The sequence below is a fragment of the Odocoileus virginianus genome, chromosome 2, assembly GCF_023699985.2.
Source record: "Odocoileus virginianus isolate 20LAN1187 ecotype Illinois chromosome 2, Ovbor_1.2, whole genome shotgun sequence".
Classification (NCBI taxonomy): Eukaryota; Metazoa; Chordata; class Mammalia; order Artiodactyla; family Cervidae; genus Odocoileus; species Odocoileus virginianus.
In genome coordinates this window covers 57612812-57637561 of record NC_069675.1, presented here as the reverse complement: position 1 = coordinate 57637561, position 24750 = coordinate 57612812, and the positions used below count along the sequence as shown (strand labels likewise).

Here is a 24750-nt window from a genome sequence, read left to right as displayed (position 1 = left end):
AAAGTCCGGCTACCACTGGACCCAGGAACTGGAGAGACCTCCCTCTGCAGGAGCTTAGCATGACAATGCATGGCCCGGACAGGAAGTGCTCAGGGCCACTGCTCAGGACAAACATCAGGTGGCCAGACCTCCAGACGGTCAGGAGCACCGGGCTCCCAGCGTATATACACGTGGGGACTGAGAAGAGGCAGCAACCTGAGCTGGGCTCAGGCTCCCCAGTCCATCACAGCCACAAGAGCTGCAGACAGGACAAGGTGGGCACACGTTAGGAAAAGCTGCAGCCTGCAAGCCCAGAGGAAAACCAGCAGGCTCTGTAGAACCCTGGTTCTAGACTCTGGAAAGCAGGAAGGAAAACCTCTTTCTCCTGCAACATCCTCTTCAGAGCCCTCAACTTGAGAGAAGACAAAGGAAAAATATTTGAGGAGCTCTGATCCATTTTCATAGACCAGACAACAGAGGGTGGACTGGGAGCTGACAGACAATAGTTAAAAACTGGTACAAGTTAGAGATCTCTCTGTCACCAACCTGAAATCATTTCCAACCATGAACATCATCATTTGAGTCTGAAGTTAGGTGGAAAGTGTATAAAACATGGGTCCTGTACAGCGAACTGATAAATAAGTAATAAATACGTGACAGTACATTTGTCCACAGCAGAGGATGAGGCAGGACCTGAGTGGAGCTTCAAACAGGGTAGATTTCAGAGAAGTGAGGAGAAGCAGGGCAGGCAAGCGGTGGGGTGGGGCTACAGAGAGTCCACTTGCAGAGCAGCAGCCAGCCTGTGGCCAGATAGGTTCTGCGGCGACTGGAGAAAGCAGATAAACCCAAGGGCTCTCCGTGGGATAGGTGTGTGCCATGCCTGTATCTAAGTAACAAGTGCTGCTGTCAGAGAGAGCCACAATGTGCTTTCATAGCCCTTCTATTAAACAAAAAAACCTGACTAAACCACACAGGAATATGAAATAAGGGAAAAACAAAAGAACAGCTCCAAATTTGACCTCCAAGTTCATTACAAATACAATGGCTATTGTGTTCAGAGATTTAATTTTTGTAAAGCAGATTTGGACATGGGAAGGCAGCATGATCTGAGTGGCTCACCTTCTATCATGCATGCATACTCAGCTGCTTCAGTCAAATCTGACTTTTTGTGACCCTATGGACTGTAGCCTGCCAGGCTCCTGTGTCCATGAGATTCTCCAGGCAAGAATACTTGAGTGGGTTGCCATGCCCTCCTCCAGGGGATCTTCCCAACCCAGAGATTGACCCTGCATCTCCTGCACTGCAGGTGGATTCTTTACCCACTAAGCTACCAAAAGATCTCTAAAGTACCTCTGAAGGAGTACAGGCATTTGGCCTGTCTTCCCTGTAGCTCAAACGGTAAAGAATCTGCCTGCAACGCAGGAGACCCAGGTTCTATCCCTGGGTCAGGAAGATCCCCCGGAGGAGGGCATGGCAACCCACTCCAGTCACTATTCTTGCCTGAAGAATCCCATGAACAGAGGAGCCTGGCAGGCTACAGTCCATGGGATTGCAAAGAGTCAGACACTACTGAGCGAGTAACACTAGTCCTACTACCCAATCACTAACCCATGAGTTGCTTCTGACTTTCCCTACAATTGGGGGAAAAAAAAAATCTGATGAACAACCTCATTTGTGTGTCTTTGTACACTGTCTTATTATTTCCTTTGAAAAAATTACACAGAGAACAATCAAGTTATTCCATGTCCTTCCTCCTCAAAAAAAAAGCCAGACTGTACAAGCCTGGAGAGCACAGAACTCTTCACATTAACTGCGGACCTTGTCCTTCTTTTAGATCGTTATACAAAAACGACCTCTGCCTGTTTTAACTGACCCCTCGTCATTGCTGTACTTCCTTCCTGCCTTCCCACTCCTCACACCCTTTGCCCGTTTTTTACGTCAGGATATTCTCAACTAACTGTCAGGATAATCTCAACTAACAGTCACAAGCTGAAAAATGTGAAGCCATTAACCTGGTTACAAAGCTAATCTGAGTAGAGCCAGGACTTGGACCCTGGACCCTGACCCTGAGTCTAAACTCTTACTCTTTCTACCACACAACCTTGTTGCTCAGAAGATTTCAAGAATCCTCAAATAAAGCTGCAATAAAAAAAAAAAAAGAAAAGGAAGTGAAGTCACTGTGTCTGTGGATACCTGGGAACAGGCAGGTAGTTCCAAAGAAAGCTAGGGGGTCGAGTTTTTTGAGAAGCATGAGAAAGGAATAATGTAAACAAAATCTCCCGCTGAGAGCCGGTCGCTGGTTGAAGGCGCCCAGAGATCCTGGTCCCCTGGGGGGGGGGGGGGGGGAGCCCCCCCAGCTGAGGGTGGAGTCCCTGCAGCCTGTGTGGCAGGTGTTAATCTAATCCACACGGAGGAATGAGAGATTGGCAGCGCTTGCACCGGCCTAGTCTAACAAACCTGTTGGGCAAACCCTTTTGTCAAGAGCTTTTACAAAGAGAAAATGCTGCCTTTCCTCACCCTTCCCTTCACTCTGGCACCACAGCCAGAGACAGCAGGGATTCCAGCCTGGTCCTCCCACCGGCCACCTGCCAGAGGTGAGCTCCCAGCTGGCCAGCAGCCCAGCTCCCCAGCTCTGTGAGGAGGGGACACCAGTCTGCATCAAAAAAATAATAAATAAATAAAAGGGTGATGGAAGAGCAGTGTTGGCCACAAACTGTACCCTCTCTCCAGAACATGCACATGCATTCCCCACACAGACTCTATCCTGAGTTTGTTGCCCACAGAAGCTATAAGGATTTCTCTTCCAGGGCCTTAGAGCTCAGGGACTCCAACCTTCTCCTGTAGAGAAGGGGAAACCAAGGCACAGGAAGGCACAGAGCCTCGCCCAAAGTCAGCACAGGGAGGAGGCGGGAGTGAGAATCGCCATCAGTGACAGAGTCATCTCCTCACAGCTTTGATTCTGGGCTAGCAACATAAAAAACAAGGCCAGCACCACCTCCTGAACAGAAACACCCCCCCCACCCCCCCACCCCCCACCTGTGGTTTTCTTACTTCCTCTTTGCGTCTTAACACTAAATACACATTTATCTGACTTATCACACCTTATCACACGTGGGGAAGGAGTCTGACACACCTCACAGGGCGTTAAGAGCAGGAGCTGAGCCATTCCGTCCCTGTCTCCCTAGTGTCTGGCTGACGACAGTAAAACTTGAGGACAAGAAGGACATAACTGGGGAAGGGGCAGAAAAGGAACAGGACTAAATAAAAGCTTTATTCTTTCACCTTTTTCCCCTTTTGCTCCACACAAAGCATTATTGAGTAATTTCACACACAGGCCCTCTATCTCCAGGTCTCCCAGAGACCCTCCCTGGCCCCTGACTATGTGTCAGGCCAAGCCACTTTTCTTCACAACTATCATCCTGGGGTTTCCCCTCCGTGCCTCGTCCATGAGGACCAACATCACTGAGTGTCATCTCAAAGAAGGACATCACCTAAAAATCCCAGGAGGACTTCCCTGGAGGGCCAGCCATCAGGAATCCACCTGCCAAGGCAGGGGACACGGGTTCGATCCCTAGTCCAGGAAGATTCCACGTGCCATGGAGCAACTAAGCCCAAGCGCCAGCTACTGAACCTGCGAGCCCTAGAGTTTGTGCTCTGCAACGAGAAGCCCGTGCACGCAACTAGAGTGGCCCCAGCTCAGGCCACACATGGCAACAAAGACCCAATGTAGTCAAAAGTAAATAAATAATAATTTTAAAATTGTTTTTAATTTAAAAAAAAATCTCTGGAAACATTTGTCTCATACGATTAAACAAATCTGTAAACAAACACAGGTCCAAGGAATGGAAGATGGGAAGAAGGTAACTAAAAATTAATAAAAAACACTGGACTGGAAACTAAGTTATCATTATTTAAAATAAAGTATATAAACTAAGTTATCAATCTGACCTTGTGTAAGTGCTTCTGGAAACAAGCAGGCCATCAGCCATGGCCTGGTGATCTAGGTGGACAGAGATGGGGAGGGGAGGAGAGAATCTGGTGCTTGCTATGTGGGCTCCTGTCTACAGTACATATAGAGAAAAGCTGGTGAAATCAACTGAGAAAGAATATTTTCACCTATCACTGAAAAGAGACTATTGTCATTTTACATAGTGAAATGCATGAAAAACTCAAAGACTAATTTAACAAAATCAAAAGTTGACTCTCCTCAAAGTTTCTGGACTGACTTTCACAATCATATCATTCCTCACCACTTAATTTCATGAACAGTAATAAATGACCATAAAGTAAAACTTTTAGATTTTTAAGATAATCACTTTAGTAAAGTAATTAGCCTCCCACTAATAAAAATAAATGGGGAAAAAAAAGAGACAATCACTTTAATATTAAGCATTTGAGCAGCCAAATTCAATCTGCCACCATCACAGAGATTCCCCTATATCACTTCCAAAAGGTACTCCGTGCTGTGCTGTGCTTAGTCACTCAGTCGTGTCTGACTTTTTGCAAGCCCATTGACTGCAGCCCGCCAGGCTCTTTGGTCCACTGGGATTCTCCAGGCAAGAATACTGGAGGGGGTTGCCATGCTCTCCTCCAGGCAAAAGGTACTCTACAAACTTTCAAATCAACCAATGCCCTTCCCAATTCTATTAAATTTGGCAATTCTTATCCCCATGAACTGTAGGGTTTGAAAGCATCTCCACCAACTCTTGCAAAACCAAAGTTTGTATGTTTACATTTATCTCCAAAATAAAAATATAATCTCCCAAAATAAATATTGTTTGAACATGCTGCAAGTTGAGACTGTACTAATACTAGTGACATTCACTGTGTTTAACTTAAGTAATTTAATAAATTGCCTTGGGAAGTCTCAATTTCTTGGCTGTTTGTATGAAGGTTTCCCAGTGATGAATTTCCTTAAAGAGTATTCCCCCTTGGGTACAATGAAGGGGACACCAATGAGCATAAAGTACCATGCTTCAGGCTCCAGGACTCCCTGCTTAAACATTTGGAGTCTCTTAGAGAAGCAGCTTTGAGATAACTGCCTGAATCACTCAGAATTCTGATTGTCACGTAGTGAACAGTACAAGCTTGGACTCAGTAACTCTGGTCCATTTGCCTAGAAGTGTGCCCACGGCCCAAGAGTAAGACACAACTTTGCAACTAAACCACAACAAAAAGAATGCTGCCTATTGCCTGAAATATACAGGATAGCCCATTCTCAAAGCTCTAACCCTTAAAGGTATAACACCTCCTATTCATACAAAGATTAAAAAGTTGCAGAGCAGAGAATACATTTGTCTTGCTGAAGGTTTACAGGGGCCTCATGAACTTTAAGACACCTCTGTGGACAGCTGCAAGAACAAAGGCTTCTGACAGCAAGATGTCTGCAGTAACCTACCACACCCCCTCCCTTTTTACTATGAAAGAAGCCCAAATTCTAACTTGGGTAAGAGGATTCTCTGGGACACTGGTGCACCATCTTCTCTGCTGCTGACTTTCCATATAGAGTCACTACCCCTTGCCTCAGCATCTTGCCTCTCAATTGGCTGCCCTGTCATGCAGTGAACAGTACAAGCTTGGACTCAGTAACACTGAGTGCCTGGATGCGTGCCAGAGACCCAAGGGGCTATACTATGGTTACTGAGGTATCCTTATTCTGCAGATAAATGATCTGCTTCCAGAAATTTATTCAAGGTTCCCAAGATAGAGAGTGACGGGAGGGGGCATGAACAAGGAACCCCGCTGGGCTGCTCCCAGCCCGCAAGTCCATCTAAGCTACTGCCAAACTTGAATTCAGGCACCGAGCTGCAGGGTTGGCACAGCCAGGACGGAGGAGCGTGACGCACCCCTTCTTCCTTAAGCACTCTCACAAAGACCCCATCTGAGATCCAAGCATGCCATCCTCAAAACCTCCTGGGACACAGCACCCCTTAAAAACAATTGTGGTCCTCACCCACACCACGGCTCATGCTGGCTTCTCCCAGCCAGAAACATCCATTCTCTTTACTTCTCAATCCTGCCCCCAGGCTTAAAGGTACAGGTTCAAATCCCACCTCCTCCTCCATGAGGACAAGCTCAGTTCCCCCCGTGCACTGTATTTAATCTACTCTCCTTCTAGCACTTGGGATTCCCCAAAACTGAAGCCCCTCAAGCAGAGTACCAAGAGCTAGTTATCCAGAACCACCCCACCTCCAGCAACGTGTCCCAACCTGAACAGTGCCAGGTGAGCTGAGAGCCACTCTCCTCAACCCTGAGGGAGGCATGAGCAAGAGGCTCCCCAACCTACAGGCTATAACTGTGAGGTCAAAGCACCCAAACGGTGACTGCCACGCTCTGCCGCTTGCACACAGCGCATCCAATTAAAATGCAAGCCCCCTGGGATCCCACTTCTCCTGAGTCAGAGGCAGTCTCGTCCCAGAAGACAACCTTTCTAGTGATAAGTGACCCTGGGGTGGCAACTTCAGGACAGGATACCAAACAAGCAGAGTGGTTCCTCGCTCTTCCAGCCTCCATCTCCCAGATTTCTTTCCTGCCTCTTCTCCATTTTTCAAATGTTGGTTAATTGTCAACAAGTTACTAACAGGTGCCTGAGGACTGTTTTTAGGTTTTTTAAAAATATCAAAGTAAATCATATGGATTTAAAATATACATCCTCAAAAAAGTGACATTTTGGCCTTTTGTCCAAATGTTCTATTAAAGGAAAAGCTGTTCAACCAAGACTTAATGTCTACATATTTAAAGAAGGGATGAAATAGTAACATGGCTTTCTCTGGCCACCTGCCAAGAAAAATTTGTGTTGCCAAAATAAAAGACATGTTGTTTGCTCAGTATATGAGTACACTGCTGAGCAGCTTAGAAATTGGGCCTCTTTAACTAAGCAGTTTAAATCACTCAATTTTATTGTATTTTTATCGGAATATAGTTGATTTACAATGTTGTGTTAGTTTCAGGTGTGCAGCAAGGAGAATCAGTTATATATATATCCACTCTTTTCTTATATTCTTTTCCTCTATAGGTCATCAGAGAGTATCAAATAGAGCTCCCTGTGCTATACACAGTAGGTCTTTATTAGTTATCTATTTTGTATATAGTAGTATGTATATTATTTCCCTGTAGCTCAAATGGTAAAGAGTCTGCCTGTGATGCAGGAAACAAGGGTTCGATCCCTGGGTCGGGAAGACCCTCTAGAGAAGGGCATGGCAACCCAACTCCAGTATTCTTGCCTGGAGAATTCCATGGACGGAGAAGCCTGGTGGGCTACAGTCTGTGGGGTCACAAAGAGTCGGACACAACTGAACAACTACACACACACAGTGTATATATGTCAATCCTGATCTCTCAGTTTATCCCTCCACCCCTTTACCCCTTGGGAACCATAAGTTTGTTTCTTAAAATCACCTAACCACCTAATTTTAAGTGTCTCTGTGAATGTCACCTTCATATACCATAGATTACCACTACCTCCTTGAAAACATCTTGGACATAGCAATCCAGGTGTTTCTCAGTGCCATATGTACCCTCTGGTCACTCCTTTCTCCCTTGAGGTGTCCAGTCACTCCCAGAACGTCCACCATCTCTACACTGATGACTCCCAATTCCACCATCCCTACACCGATGACTCCCAATTCCACCAGCCCTACACCGATGACTCCCACGCCCACACCTGGAGGTCCACGTGAGCCTGCCCTCTCACTCTCGGTGGTGCCCACACAGTATCTCACTTGCCTATGGGGCAGGGACCAAAAAGGGGAGACCATCTTGCTGAAACCAGTGATGGCTCCCTGGGGCTTCGTTATGTCACTCTCTGTATCTGCACTTGTTTAAAAATTTCTATTATAAAGAGGCTTTTTTTTTTAGGAGGATCCATCAGAATCTTGAAAAAATTCAAAAGAGAGAATCAGTCAGTTAAAAATAGGAGTATTCATGAGAGATATTTTAAGTTCATTTGAAGAAAAATAACTCCTTATGTCATGAAGGGAGAAGAAAAATAAAAGGGATGCATCTCATTTACTTTAAAGAGTAAAACCTACATTAAGTTCCTTATAAACAAGCATCAAATTTAGCCATAAAATAAAAAATGCAAAATACATGCTATTAGTTCCAAATGTTAAATAATATAGAGAGAATGGTATTTGTAACAAACCCACTTTGACCCTTTCTTTGTTAGGTACAATGACTTGATCCTGAAAACAACACCAGGCTTCCCACTGAACAATCTATACCCAGACATGAAGCTGGTTTCTGTTTTGCCTTTTTAAAAAACAACTGTGTTACTTCCTGATCAGGATTCAAAAAAACAAGAAGCATTTTAAGAAGCATTTGGATGTTAAGTGCTTTTCAAAGAAAATAAATAACAACAGAATTCTGAAGCACAAATTATAAGCCTTAGCAAGTTTATGGTCCATGGAAATAACCTTACTGGAGTGTTAACACTTTCATATTGGTGGCTGCATAGGATTCAAACAATCCACACATAAGCTTGGCTGCTCAGGTTTTCTCCTGTTACTCAGGAGGTGGGGATGAGGAGGGAACAAGCTAAGTGGGTTGCCATGGAAACAAAGATACTTAATATCAGCTCAGGGGCCAAAACCTACTTCTAGTTCTCCACATGGACCAGTCTCCCTTTCAGTAAGTCACTCCCAGCCCCCACAAGACCGCCCTCCCCCGTGCCAGCACTTGCTGGCTCCTGTATCAGTGACAATCTCCACTTCATCCCTCACCCCAACGCGCTCCCTTCTCCAGTGGCTCCAGGCACAGGCTGTGCTTTCCCTTCTCCATCAACTTCCAGAAAATGTTCCCCGCCTCACCACACCCCTTTGTTGTGCCTTGACTTTCCCATCCCCTTCACCCTCTAGAAACTTCAGAGTCCGCAGCCTCTCCTGACTTCCCAGAGCTCCTAACACTGCTGGCCACCACCCCTATGCCACCACAAGTTCAAGACCATCTCCTATCTCCAATTCTCTACTGGTTTGTGTGCATCTTGGCAGCCTCTGCTCCTGGCCCCATCGCCCCAAATGGGCACTTTCCACAGTTCTGGGCTCAAGCTACGCTGGGTCTTCCTTCACCTTACACTCCTGTCCTCCAGGCCCTCTTCCACACATTACAGCCTCCGGTGTCCCACTAAGAAATGTCCAGATGTACTGGGATGTGTAGCTCACTTCCTTCACATCTGCCTTCCAAATCTCCTGCCATCCACTATGAGAATCTTTTTCTCTCTCACTTTCAAATAAATCTGTCTCTCTCTCTCTCTCTCTCTCACACACACACACACACACACACACACACACACACACACACACTTTAATACTGTACCATCCCTGACCTGGTTTGGGCCCTCAGTTTTACCCCAGAAAGACTGATGAAGTGACCTAATTCAACACATATCAAGCACCTACTTAAACCAAGCAATGTTTCAAACAGACCAAGAAGAATGAAGTTATGTGGCTGATTATCACAAGGTTGATAGCGCTTAGGCGAAATATAAGGCACAGAACGGGGAAAGGAAGGAAAGGGTTAGAGATAGCCTCTCTTTTCAGAGAGTCGGGGGTGAGAGTGGGGGGAGGCAATTCCAAGAAGAGGGGCCAGCCGATGTAAAGGCCAGAGACAGGAGAGCCCGAAGGCCAGCACGGCTGCAGAGACTTGAGCTGGGGGAGAGCTAATGTTACAGGGTCCAAGCTCGTTCTCCTCGCCACTATACAGGCCAATAAATCCAAGAGACGAGGTGTTGGGCCAAGGAACACGACTTTATTCGGAGAGCTGGCTGACCAAGAAGATGTCAGACTAAAGTCTCAAATAACCATCTTATCAGGTTTGGATGCCAGGTTCTTTTATGGATCAGAGATGGGGGGAGAGAGGGGAGGAAACAAAGTAAAAAGGCAAATATCTTCTAGAATGGCAAGCCTCGGACAGGGGGATGTGTTAATTTCTTTCTTCCTGCTGAGACGTCTCCAGGCAGACAGGGTTCTGAACAAAGGCACTTTAGCTTAACGGTCAGGCAGAGGGGCAGGTTTCTGAGACAGGCCATCATGTATGATTACAATAACAAAAGCAACAGAAAGCAAGTCAAAGAAACAGTTTCAACGTATTGTCAGAATTGACTTCCAGCTGCAACACTAGGAGAGGCGGTGAACTGAACCAAGGGACCGACAGGTGACGGAGAATGTTGATTTTACTCTGAGAGAGACTTGAGGCCACCGGAGGATTCTGAGTGAAGAAGTTATGTAATGCAATTTCCATTTTTAAAGATGCCCCCAGCTTCTTCCTGAGAACAGATTGTTGTGGGGCAAATGGGAAGCAGGGAGCCCCATTAGGAGACCATGAAATGACCTGGGCCCACAATCACAACCCCCTCACACCCACCTCTCTGGCTCAAGCTCATCTTCCTGATAAACGCAAGCCTGACCATAACATGTCATCATGTCCTCTCCGCAAGGACTTTTCATGGCTCCCCACGACCTCCCTGACCAGGCACCGCTTCTTCACACAGTCATCAAGGCTGCATGGTGTTCTATGACCTCTCCCTAAAGCCCCTGCCCTCTAAACCCAAGGGATCACCAGCTGCTTCCCTGAAAAAGGGCCACAAGCCTGCGATCCCCACTGCCTCTGCCCTCCTTTCTCTGCCCCTAAGTTATTTATTCATCCATCAAGGCTAAGCCCAAACTCCACTTCCTCCGGAGCCTTTCTTGGCTGCCCCCAACCCTGCACTCTTCTGGCACCTCTCTATCAGAGCACTCCTTCAGCAGTTTCTGGTTAGAGTTCCAACCAGACTGCTAACCCCTGGATGGCAAGCACTGCGCCTGACCCGCTGAGGAAGCATCGCGCTAGACCTCCACTAAGCGCTCACTCACCGCATGCTGGCTGACTGAACCAAGTGACCCTTTTGTTATAAATCATCGTGCCATCTCGGGTGGTAGATGGGTGGGATTGTCCAAGGACAGGTTTTCCCCCTTGGCCACTGTAATCTGGAGGCCAGGGGTCCCCATGATGGAGCCTCTGGGGACTGCATGGTCCAGACACAAGTAGGGCCAGAGTGAGGATGGACCTGAATCCAGGCCTTCAAAACCTTTTGTCCTCTCAGCCAGGCACCACTAGCAAGGCCCATACAATCTGCTTTATATTTGCCTAAAGCATTGGCAATGGGCTTTTCCCAGTCTCATTCTGCAAGTATACAGATGTAGGAAAAAAACACCTAGCAGGATCTCAACCAATTAACAGCAATTACAGTATTAAGAGATGAATTAACTTTATTCTCTTCACTTGATCTTGATTGCTTCCCTAAATAAACATAATAAAAAGAGTCTTTTAGAAAGAATGCCATAGTACCATCAAGATACACTTAGAAAATGGTTCCAAAAATACAAAGTATATATATTTTTTAAAAAAGCACAAAACATTGGCAACAGGAGACCACTGAATATACAATACCACTTATAAAGGAAGACTATAAAACTTGAAACTGTTCTAAATGGGTTGTCTGAAGCATGCAATTAACAACTGGCCCTGTGCTTTCACTCTGAAATAATTATTTTACAAAACATAAGGCAGTAAAATATTGTTCTGGATACCCTGGGCACTTACTGATGTCTCTTATCTAAATCAAACTCTTCCACGGGTTTCATAGACATGTGTGAACCAGCTGTCATCACTGCACCTTAGCTCACATCACACAGGTGACTAATCAGCTCTAAAAGGGACATTTCAAAGACTGTTATTTTATGACTTACAGAGGAAATATCAAAAATGATAGGTGATCAACTATCAACAAATAATGGGTCCTATTTAAGCTGAATGCTACAACAGCAAAGTGTTGACTCAACAAAGATCAAGCTTCTAACTTTCAATAGAAGACCTACACAGCTTTTATTTAGTGAAACAGTATATTAAAACACAGAAAATATAGTTGCTTTAGTTACCATCTTTTTATAGAAATAAAAGAAGGACAAAGAAAAGTGTATGTCAGGCACTGTGCTAGGTATTTTAGGTGTATCATCAAATTAATTTTCTTAGCAAATCTGAGATAATCTCCCCTATTTCACTAATGAAGAAACTGAGGCTTAGAGTAATTATCACACAGTAATCACATCAGAGTAAGTGGCAAAAATGAAACTAAAATCCAGGTCTGTCTCACAAGACTACACACTGTATGAGTCTGGAAACGCCACTTAAATGGAGTTCAAGAACAGGCAAAACCAACATATGATGATATGCATCACACCTAAGATGATGTAAGTCAGAAAAATGGTTCCCTCTAGGGGTTGGAGACTGACTAGAAACTGGCACAGGGGCCTTCTGGGGTACCGAAATAATTTTCCTGATTTAGCAGTGGACACACAGAGCTGCACACTTAGTATTAGAGCACTTTACATACTTTAAGGGTGTCCCAGGTGGCTCGGCAGTAAAGAATACACCTGTCAATGCAGGAGACATGGGTTCAATCCCTGAGTGGGGAAGATCCCCTGGAGACAGAAATGGCAATCCACTCCAGCATTCATGTCTGGGAAATCCCATGGACAGAGGCGCCTGGAGGGCTACAGTCCATGAAGTCCCAGAAAGCTGCACATGACTTAGCAACTAAACATCACCACCACCTCCAAGTTCATGCTCTTTAACCACTAAATATCACACAACAGCTTGACAGAACTGACCACACTCCAGAATTGACTCCCTTGGATCTTCAGTTTTTCAAAACATTCTGGTAAATGAAGTACATCCTAATTCCACCAGAGTGGAGGCATTAGAACAATAAACCTATTTTTAAATGTTACAGAATGAAAAGTAGAAAGTATCAACTTCCTTACTATTGGGAATTTCCCCTCTGTAGCCACATCAGAACGAAAATAATTTTAAACCTTGCTCTAAAGGAATGTTCATGGATGCAGAGGAAGTAATTTGTAACAAAATCCTTAGCGTTTATCTATGGAAGTACCTAAATAAAACTCCACAAAATATTTCAAGACATATGTTGTAACTTTATCAACAGTGCCGACCCCCAAGAGAAATTTGGATTTTGTTACAAAAACTAAGACAAGGCAAGAGGACAAAGTTGGTGGGCAAAGAGCATAAAGCTCACAGTAGGGGCAATAAGGCAGTGAGAGGAAAATCTCAATGCAAGTTGTAACAGAAAACTCAAACAACTCTTCCCAGCAGTAAAGTCAATGTGCTGCATACGTCTGATTAATAAACTCTCCATCAGGTAACAAGTTCTTCCCACCAAAGCTTTGTTCAGACTAGCAAAATCTCATCATCAGCTGGTGATGATGAAATTGTTACATCAATTTGCTCCAAGCCTTACCCCACACATCCATGTACCTCTTTAGTCAAGAGGTAATTGCCTCTCCTGAGAGAGGAATTTATTCACCCACAATTTGGAGACAGTTTGGCAAGCATCTAGTTACAGTTATCCCATCTCGGGGGAAGTGGGGAGGGACAGCTGATTCCACACGTATTGGGTGTATGTCTTTACTAGGTGCCGTGGATTATGCAAACCAGGAAACCCAACCTTCAAACTCAGAGCCCAGTTTAATTCATGTTTTAACAACCTGTACACACCAAAAAGGCCAGGCAATTGACTGAAATGATTTTATTTCCTCCTGAGTATTTGCAAATAAGACCAAAAGGACTTATGAGAATTTTTCAGCATTGGTAACTCATGCACCACTGTTGGGCATGCTGCAAGATTACATAATCCAATATTATCCCAGAGGCAAGAAGTGGGACATTTCTAAAAGTAACCATTTGCATTTATTAATTTTTAAAGTCTTTAAGAACCTGCCTGTTTAAAAAAAAAAAAACCCTAAGTAGAGTCAAATATGGCCAATTAAGCCTGGGTTCAATGCCTGGGTTGGGAGGATCCCCTGGAAGAGGGCAAGGCAACCCACTCCAGTATTCTACCTGGAGAATTCCCGGACAGAGGAGTCTGGTGGGCTGCAGTTCATGGGGTCGCAGAGAGTTGGAAATGACTGAGCGACTAAGCACATCAAACAGGCCAGCTAGAATGAATGAAAAGCACTGACCCAGTATGTTAAAAACAAGGTGTGCCTTGAGTACATTCACAGCCCTGGTTCAGCATTCCTAAATTATGCAGTTCATGGGGTCACAAAGAGTCGGACACAACTGAGTGACTGAACTGAAATTATGGTTGGGAGGAAAACCCCAAAAAAACAGCATTGTCAGAAAACATTAAAACTTTGAAGTTTTGAAGGGGAACAGAATGTGCCACCCTTAAATACGTCAGTTTGACACGATGATTATTTTGAATTAAAGTTACTTGAGAGACCAGCCAGTATACAGACACTCTGACCCCCTCTGTTCCCCTGAAAGCAGATCAATCTTCCATAAGAAGGTATCCTCCCTGCCCCAGGAGGGTAGAAGGCATCCTTATCACCAGAGATAGGGAATTCAGGGCTGAGAAGGTTGCACAAACAAACCTTGTTACTCCTTGGCTGATTAGTTAACCTAAACCCAAACCCCTTTGTTTTGTCAATTCTTCACAAATTTGTTTCCTTGTGGAAAAGGTATGAAAGCTGCCTGCTGTGGTCACTTCTTTGGGTCGCATGTTTTTAATCCCCATACATAGAAATGTTTTTCTCCGATTAATCCGTCTGAGATCAATTTAATTATTAGATCAGCCAAAGAACTTAGAAGGGGAAAAAAGTTTCCTCTCCTACAGTGTCAAAGTTTGAGTAACAAAGGATTCACTTTTTCGCGTAACCCTGCATCAGCTGAAAAAGTCCCACACACTTCTACCCAGAACATCTTAGTTTTATACCAACAATGCATCAGGTAAGACAAAGCAAAATGATTATTAACTTTTTTGGATTCTCATTCATTTCCTAGTGTAACCTTAAAAAAAAAAATAGCCACACATCTGAGTAAATTGTACAATGAAAAATCAACCATGAATTATCAGTTTCACTTTCCTATTTTTAGCAAACCTTTAGCATCTCAGAGAAATCTAAACTGTAGGCTTTAAAAAGCAACAAACAAGGAAATCTTCAAAATTACAAGCCACCTATGTACACTCAACTCTCCATCAGAAACCCAGAAAAAAATTTATAACTTTTACAAGCATCTTATGCTTATTTTCCTCAAAAGATTACCTCATTCCCTGGATTTCAAAAACTATCTGCCATCTGCCAAATTTGGCTGATTTCAGTCTCCAACAAATCTAAATGGTTACTGTTTTTGTTAAGGGAAAGTTGGCGCCTGGAGGAACTTCTGTACTGATTATACAATGACCACCACTTACTAAACATTTCTTAACCCCCCATGATGGGTTTCCCAAGTGGCTCAGTGATAAAAGAATCCGCCTGCCAACGCAGAAGCCACAGGAGACATAGGTTCAATCCCTAGGTTGGGAGGATCACTTGGAGGAGGAAATGGCAACCCAATCCAGTATTCTTGCTGGGATAATCCCATGGACAGAGGAGCCTGGTGGGCTACATACAGTCCATGGCTTCCACTGACTCTCACAAAGAATCAAGACAACACTGAGCAACTCAGAACACACACCCGCCGCACCACCCCGTCCCTGCCATGATGTAGAACGAGGAAGTCTGGCAAACATCATCCTGTTGTTGTTTAGTTGCTAAATTGTGTGGGACTCTTCCCTGGTCTTAATATCTAATCTGGTTTAAGAGCCCTGGGACTCTGTGTGACACTCTCCCAAATTCCACCAAGCTTATTAATAACTTCTATTCAAAAGACGATGCCTTCCCTGGTGGCTCAGACAGTAAAGAATCTGCCTGCAATTCAAAAGAAACAGAAGAGGGAACTAGGACTGAGGGAAGTGACGGCCCAGCCCTTCCCTCCGTCTGGGTCAGCTGTCAGATCCACAGGGGAGAAACCTTGAGACGGATCCGGTTGAGAGCCTCAGGGCTGAGCTGGGCTGGGTCTCCGCCTTCCTAGTCCCAGTCCAGGCCCTATGGGCCACCTCTTTAACGATCCCCTTACCTCCCGGGCTACATTACACTGGAAGGATTTGTTTTAACAAGTAGAAGCCCATATTCACCAACTGGCTTTGCAATCTGAAAATCTACAGCAAGGCTCCAACAAGGGAGCGGCAGGAGACTGTGGTAGAATTGTCCGAACTACTGTTCTGCGAAGTTACGGAGGTTCAGGCGGCCACGGGAGGAGGGCAGGGGAGAAAAGACAGACAAATCACCCCTCTGTTTCAAGGAGGAGCCTCCTCTTCAGTCCAGGTTTAAAATATATACATTATTTTCAGAGACCTGCTTTCACGCCGTGACACTCGTGCTGAGTATCTCGGCCGCTCCTCCTCACTTGATGGGGAGACAGTGCGTTCTGGGGCTCTCCAGCCCTGAGTGGAAAATACCGTGGCCTGGAAATTAAGGTGACTCGGTTTTACAGGCTCCGGAAGGGTCCGACTGCCGTCGCGGGGCAGCCTCCAGGACCCGCGGTCGCGGCCTTCGCAGAGTCCGCACCCCCCACGCCCACCCCCCCACCTCCCCACCCCACCCCCACGTAAGGTGGCTGGCAGAGGCCAGCTAGACCCGCTCCCGCAGCACCCACCCTTCCCCCCCCAATCCCAGGTTTCGGTCAAGTAGCCTGGTTAATCATTCAACGCGGGCGGCGTGGAATATTTCTGTAGAGGTCAACGCGAAAGGTTTCTCCCAAGTTTCACAGAAACAGCCTTTAGGGACCCAGAGGTTGGCAGTGGCGGGTGGATGGGGGTGGGGAGCGACTGCTCGCGGCTCTCGGAACACCTGATCTCCCCATGCGGCACGGGAGGCAGCGCAGTGCGAGGGTGGGGTGCGGGGGTGCAGCGTGAGATCAAGCAGTGCCCCCTCCCCAAAACACCTGTGCAACCCAGATGAGGACGCCAGAGCCTCTGACCTCCCTCTTTCCCAACGCCTGCATCACCCCGGCGCGGGCTCCCCCGGAAGTTGGGGTGCAGCGGGGAGGGGGGGGTGTTCCCGAGTCCTAGGAGGGGAGGTGTGGAATGGGACAAGAGGCCCGAAAAACACGCTGCCGCGGCTTTCGTTAACCTCTTCCTCTAGGACCAGGAAGGTAGCGGGAGAGGTAGGGGCGAGGGGGAGGACCGAGACGCCAAGATGCGGCAGGAAGACACCTCGAGTCTGATTCCTCCGCTGGGGCGCCGGTGCGAAGCCGGCACCCTCGAGGAAGCGGATGGTGGAGGGAGAGGAGAGGGTCCCGTGGCGGGGAAGCCGGGGACCACAGAGAGGAGGGCGCGGGGCCGGCCTGCGGAGGTGAGGCGTGCACACCCGCCCGGCCCTACCTTGTCCGGGAGCAGCTCCTGCTCGGCGGGGCGGGGGCGGGAGATCGCGGCTGCATCCACGTCCCGGCCGCTCCGCGCGGCTCAGCCCGGCGTCCACCGCCGCTCTCGCCCCATGCGTGGCGCCCGCGACGGGGCAACCCGGCGGCGTCGGCGGCGGGGTGGCTCCGCCTCGGCTCGGCTCGGCCCCAGCCTCGGCTCAGCTCCCGCACTTGTTGCCACCTCGGCCGCTGCCAGGCTCCTGGCTCCGGCTCCCGGCTCCGTAGCCGCCGCCGCAGCGGAGCTCTCGTGGCCCCGCCCCCATCCGACGCACCAATCAGGCCCGGCACCGCCCCTCACGTCGCCGCCCCGCCCGGCCCGAGGCCCGGCGCCGGGAGTTTGGGGAAGGCTCAGCTCCAGCTTGTCTATCTGCGCGCGCCCACGATCAGCCGGAGGTCGGCGTTCCTCCTGATTTCCGGGGATCCTCGGCGCCCTCACCTGGAAAGTAGTCTTAAGCTGGGGGGAAGGAGACTCCCCACCCAAGAACTAGACCCTCGGTGGGGAAAGGGCAGCTCTCAGTTGAAAAGAACTATTTTCCGACTCCAGTATAACCCCAATCCCTCGTGCTGTCGCCCCTCTTTTAATACATCCGATGTTGGGAAACTAAGCGTCTGAGCGAGGACTCCAGCGGTGTCTTCTGGCCAGAGTCAGTTAGCCACAGGTCCTAGACCGAACCCCGGCGGCCCAAACGCCTGGGCTGAACTTGGGGTTACACCATGGAAGATGGGGGTAGGGAGAAACAAGGCCAAAAGGGAACTCGACAATTGCTCTCTGACCATCCAGTACCTGCCACCATCTTTTAGGTGCCCGAATGACGCCTACTTGGCACTGGCACCGCATCTTCGGTTTTATGAAAGCCGCCCAGGACGGGGGGAGAGGAGTTTTGGTGTTTCCTCCAGGTCCCATGTGAGACTCGGGAAGCCAGAAACACAAGATGTCCAGACGCTGGGACTCGAACCCGCGCCGCGGCCCCTGGGGGCAGGGCGGACACCTAGGTGCATCCTTAATGGCTTAACTGTTACACACATCCCTCCGGCAAGATGGGGACTTGGCGCTATCCGCAAGCACCGCCGGAATTCCAGGGACCACTGACCCACCCTCCTATCCCAGCGCCCCCGCCGGCTTGCCTGCGCACTGCATTCTTAAGTGAGTCTAAGTTGCTATTGACACAAGTGTGAGGGCCCCAGGTAAACCCGGCGCGACCGGATGGAGAGGTTGCGCGGGTTTGAAAGGGCCAGCGCAGGCAACTCGTCCCCTTGCACACCGCCGAGAGGTAAGCCTGGCCAGAGGCGCACCTGAAAGCGCCCTCCTCCCCCAGGTATTTATCTCTCCAGGAAGAAAGCAATCCCCCTTAGATAATCAGACTAAGAAATTAAGAACACCACACCAGCGATTGTGTGCATTTTTCAGGAGCCTTCGGAAGCTAAATTACCTGAAAGTGAAGGAATTGCGAAAGTAGTCATTTCAGGCACCTTTGAGCTCGGCCAGCTCAACTGTGGGCCCTTACTCTTAATCCAAACTCAGAGCAAAAGGGCAGCTGGTTGCTGCTGGATGCACTGAGTCTCACCTCATGGGTCCTCCACAAACAGGAATTCTGAGTCAGATCTGAGAAAGCTTTGATTTGCAGCCTTCAGTCCTTTTTGCTTGTACGTTGATCACATGCTTCTCCTAAGACTATGAAATAAAGTCCAAACAGTCAGACTTTTGATAATTCATAGAAAAACATCTGGAAGCATGCAGACGAGCTGTCAACCACCATTACCCCAGATGTGGGGCTGGGGTGTCAGAAGCAAGGGGGATGAGTTCTATAACCTTACTGACTCTGAATTTTTTTTTTTTTCCAGTTATATTTACTTTCATGGGGCTTCCCTGGTTGTAAAGAATCTGCCTTCAATGTGGAAGACCCAGGTTCAATCCCTGGGTTGGGAAAATCCCCTAGAGAAGGAAACGGCAACCCACTCCAATTTTCTTACGTGGAGAATCTCATGGACAGAGGAGCCTGGTGGACTACAGTCCACGGAGTCAGAAAGAGTTGGGCTCGACTGAGGGACTAACACACATATTAACTTTCATAATTTAGAAAACTAATAAAATGTTTTTAAAGAATTCAAGATATTAGAAAAAATTTTAAGAGCTCTACAGAATATATCAATTAATAAACAAATGAGCCTGTGTTTTTCATTCTGTGTCAAAATACTTAATTCGAAGTCCATGTTCCTGGGAAAGGAATATGTCAAGGCTGTCTATTGTCCCCTGCTTATTTAGCTTCTATGCAGAGTACATCATGAGAAATGCTGGGCTTGATGACTCACAAGCTGGAATCAAGATAGCCCAGAGAAATATCAACTACCTCAGATATGCAGATACCACTTTAATGGCAGAAACTGAATTGGAACTAAAGAGCCTCTTGATGAAAGTGAAAGAGAGGGGAAAAGTTGGCTTAAAACTTACCATTCAAAAAACTAAGCTCATGGCATCTGGTACCATCACTTCCTGGCAAATAGATGGGGGGAAAGTGGAAACTGACAAATTTTAATTTCTTGGACTCCAAAATCACTGTGGATGATGACTGCAGCCATGAAATTAAAAGACGCTTGCTCCTTGGAAGAAAAGCTATGACAAACCTAGAGAACATATTAAAAAGCAGAGATTTCACTTTGCTGACAAAGGCCTATAGCTCAAAGCTATGGTTTTTCCAGTAGTCATGTATGGATGTGAGAGGTGGACCATAAAGAAGGCTAAGCACCAAAGAATTGAAGCTGAAACTCCAATACTTTGGCCATCTCATGCAAAGAGTTGACTTGTTGGAAAAGACCCTGATGCTGGGAGGGATTGGGGGCAGGAGGAGAAGGGGACGACAGAGGATGAGATGGCTGGATGGCGTCACCGACTCGATGGGCATGAGTTTGAGTAAACTCCAGGAGTTTGTGATGGACAGGGAAGCCTGGCATGCTACGATTCATGGGGTCGCAAAGGATCGGACACAGCTGAGCGACTGAACTGAACTCAACTGTGGTGCTGGAGAAGACTCCTCAGAGTCCCTTGGACAGCAAGGAGATCAAACCAGTCAATCCTAAAGGAAATCAACCCTGCATATTCATTGGAAGGACTGATGCTGAAGCTGAAGCTCCAATACTTTGGCCACCTGATGTGAAGAGCTGACTCGTTGGAAGAGACCCTGATGCTGGGAAAGATTGAGGGCAGAAGGAGAAGAGGGCAGCAGAGGATGAAATGGTTGGATGGTATCACTGAATCAACGGACATGAGTTTGAGCAAACTCCAGGAGATGGTGAAGGATAGGGAGCCTGGTGTGCTGCAGTTCATGTAGTCGCAAAGAGTCAGACACAACTTAGTGACTGAACAACAACCATGTTTATTGGTTTAAATAAAAATATCTCTATGCTGCTTTTCTGATCTTTAAAGGCTGTGATGGGACAAGACTGACATCTGAAGATTTTTTTCTGCCATCAGATCATTATATTGTTTCTACACATATGCCTTCCCTTTAAATGCACTCTTAGTAGTCACAGACGTATTTCCAGGGACTGCCAGCCAAGGGGTTTTAGTAAAGGAGCTACTACAATGTCAGCTGGCAACCAACAGGAAATTAAGCAGTATCCTCTGCAGCTGCCAAAAGCTGCCCAGGCCCTGAAATTAAAAAAATAAGCGCATTCTCTCCATAGTGCCATTAATTAACGCAGCTGGGAGTGTATCTGTAACTATTATACTGTGTCTTGGGGGGAATTACTCAATGCTGAATTCCACTCTTCTGCTAAATTACTCAATGCTAAATGCCCACTTGGCTGCAGTCTCTGCCCTAGGATTGGGGCTTGGGTCCATCATGAGTAGGTAAATATGTATTATTCATTTATTTAACAAATATAAGTTGACCACCTACCAGGTGCATGACACAGGGCTAGTCACTGGAGTGGAACACACACTCTTCCCTTTTGGAGCTCACAGTCTAGCAGGAGAGAGAGGAACTTAACAACTAAATGCACTACCAATTGTATGATTACAATGGTGATATTGGTCAAAGGGAGTGCAAGATGGAGGGACCATTTGTCTGGGGAACATAAAAGGAGGTAACATTTGAGCTGAGCTCTGAAGGGTGAGCTGGATTTACTCAGGCAAAGAGGAGAGGAGAGTGGAGATTTCCTGGCAGGTTCAGGCTACGGAAGGAGGTGTGGTTGAGGAGGAGGCTGGAGAAGTAGGCAGAGACTAGTAGATAGATCATCCAGGGCCCACTATACCATGTTCAGTGGGATCACTTTGACTTAGATGTGAAGAAGGAGCAGGGAAGAGGGAGAAGTTGTGTGGAGGAACAGTTCAGGGGCTGCTGCTATAAAGCAAAGGGCTGTTTGTGCGGGAGAACAAATAGAAAGAAGTAGATAACAGACAAGACCACAAACGTGGCAACTGCTCAGCTAGGGAAGAAGCAAGAAGTTCCAGGTCCCTGCTTCTTCAACCAGATGGGTAGCAGTGCCATGTTCTGAGGGACCTTCGGAAAAGGAGGATTGAGGAAAACCTTCCAAAGGTTCGCATTTGGTCAAGGTGGGTTTGAGGTGCCTGTAAGATGTCCAAGTGGAGATGTTGAGTAGGTGGTTGGCTGAAGGGTCTGGTTCTCTGTGGAGAGGCTAGGGATGAGATGGCTGTTATAGAGGTGGCAGTGAAGTCCCAAGAGTGAGATGGCATCCTGGAAATGTGAAGAGCCTACCAGAAGAGGACCTACAACTGAGCCTGAGAAACCCTTATGTAAAGGCTTGTGTGCACGCTCAGTCATTAAGTCAGGTCCAACTCTTTGCAACTCCATAGACTGTAGCCCGCCAGGCTCCTCTGTCCATGGGATCTTCCAGGCAAGAATACTGGAGTGGGCTGCCATTTCCTCCTCCAGGGGATCTTCCCAACCCAGAGATCAAACCCACATCTCCTACATTGGCAGGCAGATTCTTTACTGCTGAGCCACCAAGGCTTTCCTATCTAAAGGCAAACTATCCAGAGGCAAGCTATCTGGCAGAGGTAGAAGAGCACCAAGAGAGGCAGGGGGTAAAAAATAGGAGTTTGCAGAAGTGGGGCCATGGAGCCCGAGGAAAGAATGTGTCATAAAGAGGCAGTAGCCAGCAACACTCAAAATGGCTGAAAGACCCAAGGGAAGTGAAACCTGAATACATCCACTGGATTGAGTGTCCTTGGTGTCATTGGGACTTTAATAAGCAGTGACTGGTGGGGGTGAAGGGATGAGAGATAAACTGGAGTGGAATGACAAGTAAGTGAGAGGTGAATAAATGGAGAAAGGGACTGACTACAGGCAAATCTTGAAAAGTTTGACTGTGAAGGTTCAGAGATGGAAATAGCTGGGGAAGAATGTTATGCCGGCAATCAGTTTATTTTAGTTTATTTTAGGGTAGAATAAACTGAATGTGATTAAATGCCGATGGGAAAGACCTTATAGAGAAGAAGATGAAGGCACAGTAGAGAAAGGACAATGAATAGAGGTGGTCCCTGTGATCATGGGAGAGGGTGAAACAGAGTCTGAGTGGAAAGGCTGACCTCATGCAGGAGGCTGCCTCCTCTATTATAACAGGAGCGGGGAGGTTGGAGATCAACCGGACCAGCAGGTTTGGTATATGACGATGCATCTTTCCATCGCATACCTTCCTCTCAGTCTGGGGAGGAGGTTGGGAGCAGGGCAAGGAGGGATCTGAAGAGAGTAGAGAACATTTGACACTGTTAGTGCAGAAGGTGGGAGGGCTGAGATGACCAGAGATACCGCTGGATGGCAAGGGAGCATGGCAACCCTCCTCAGATGGGTGGTTTTGTTAGGTAGTTAGAATAGGGGAAAAGAGTCCAAAATGGCGGTGGCTAGAAGATCTAGAAGGGAAAGCCCGCAAAAATAGAACAAAGGAAGGTCTGAGGACCGGAGTGAGAACCTCAGGTAAAACAAGCAACACTCTTGGCTGGCCCAATTTACATAAGACAGGCCCAGGGACAGAGAAACCTATAAAAACAGGAGCCAAAGCTTTCTCTTTCTCTCTCTCCCGAGCGATGGGGCGCTCTTCTCTTTGCGTCTTTGGATCGACGTGCCCTCACGCCTCAGAGATGGATTTTCCTGCTATTATCTAAATAAATAGAGCTGTAACACTGAGCGGTAACACTGATTTACTTAAGAGCTATAACACGGTCTGTCCTCCGAGAGGTGTGACCCGCCAAGGGGCTTTAATGTCCGTCACTCCAAATTTTTGTTGTGACGAGACAAAGAACTGAGGAGCATACACCCGTGTGACAGTTTGAACTTGTAAGGCACCCTTTGGCCCTCCTGTGTGATTTCTTCCAGCAGAGCTCAGCTGTCTGCTCTGGTGCAGGCTCACGTGAAGGAACTGCTAGCGCAGAGGAGCAAATTCTTTTTGCCAAGGAATTGAGAACCTTGGCAAAAGTAGGGCTGATATGATGTGTGACTAGAGAGAAAGGACAGAAGTGAATGGGCTGGAAGGATCAAAGGGGCCAAGGCTCAGACACGCTGGAAGGAGAGGGGATGAAGTCAGAGCTTTGGATGCTTAGGTTTGTGGTTCAGAAGGTGGAGAAGTTTAGGATGATGACAAAGCCAGGATGTGATGGGGGAGAGTAGAGGAGAAAGTCACTGGAGAATATAGGGTCAAGAGATTGAGAGGCAGAGTATTGGGTGCGTCCTCTGGGCAGATAGTGAAGTCATCCAGGAAGCTGTGGGCAAGAACTGGGGTCAGGGTTGTGGTGTGAAGGCCATGGAGCCTGGAGCTAAAGTCTTAAGAGAGTGAGGAAGAAGGAGTGACCAGTTCAGAAGATGGGAAACTTCCAGAAAGAGGAGGGCACTGTGGCTTGATGGCAGCATAGAGGATCTGGGGGTAGGGTGGGGTGATGTGGGGGAGTGGAGGAAGTTGGGAGGATGTGGGAGGCATGAAAGCAAGCACAGTGGGTCCAGTTGGGGTTGCCCTAGTTGTCTCTATGAAGCCTGTCACAGGAGCCCTGCAAGCCAGGGCCACATCCCCGACTTCTTTCTCCTCCCCAAGATTCCCATCAGGGAGAAAGGCCTGTGGAGGCCTCCCTTCTTCCTCCCCCTCTTCTCCACTGGGGGCTTTTTTGTCCAGCAAAAGAACCCCTATGAGGCACTGGCTGTAAATCAGGAATCCCAGGCTTGCCTCACCTCTGCTACTTAAGTTCTGTCTTCTTCAGGGCAATTGTAAGGAAGAGAGGAGACAACTTAAGTGAATAACTTTCTAAATTGCAAAGCGCTGTAGGAATGTGAGTGATTTCTCTCATTCAGAAGCCCCTTACATGCACCCACACCTCTCCCAGGAGCTCTCTCCCAAAGATTGTGAGTCCCTGCCCCAGAGGAAGCTGTCGTCTTGCCCAGGAGACAGGACAAACACACCCAAAACAATTAGAGAGGAATGCACAGCTGTGTCTGATTAAGCGCTAAACTGTAGGATGCAGACAAGAAGTGC

General features: G+C 47.3%; 1 protein-coding gene and 1 long non-coding RNA gene across 15 annotated transcripts in view; one reads left to right on the top strand and one right to left on the bottom strand.

The window, feature by feature from the left end:
• The window catches only part of B3GNT2 (UDP-GlcNAc:betaGal beta-1,3-N-acetylglucosaminyltransferase 2), a 206345-nt gene extending 188886 nt beyond the window's left edge, over positions 1–17459 (bottom strand). For 12 of the 14 annotated variants that reach the window (XR_011492507.1, XR_011492494.1, XR_011492497.1 and 9 more), the window contains exon 1: positions 17237–17327. The gene's annotated coding sequence lies outside the window, so the exon portion shown is untranslated. Of the gene's footprint in view, positions 1–16797; positions 16822–17236 lie in introns of those variants that run through there. The other 2 variants (XM_020891622.2, XM_070480049.1) reach the window with 2 other exon arrangements.
• Positions 17460–17539: 80 nt separating this feature from the next.
• Positions 17540–20676, top strand: LOC139039212 (uncharacterized). The gene is made up of 2 exons (XR_011492532.1): positions 17540–18418; positions 19117–20676. It is a non-coding gene; the product is annotated as an uncharacterized lncRNA (long non-coding RNA).
• The last annotated feature ends 4074 nt before the right edge of the window (positions 20677–24750 follow it).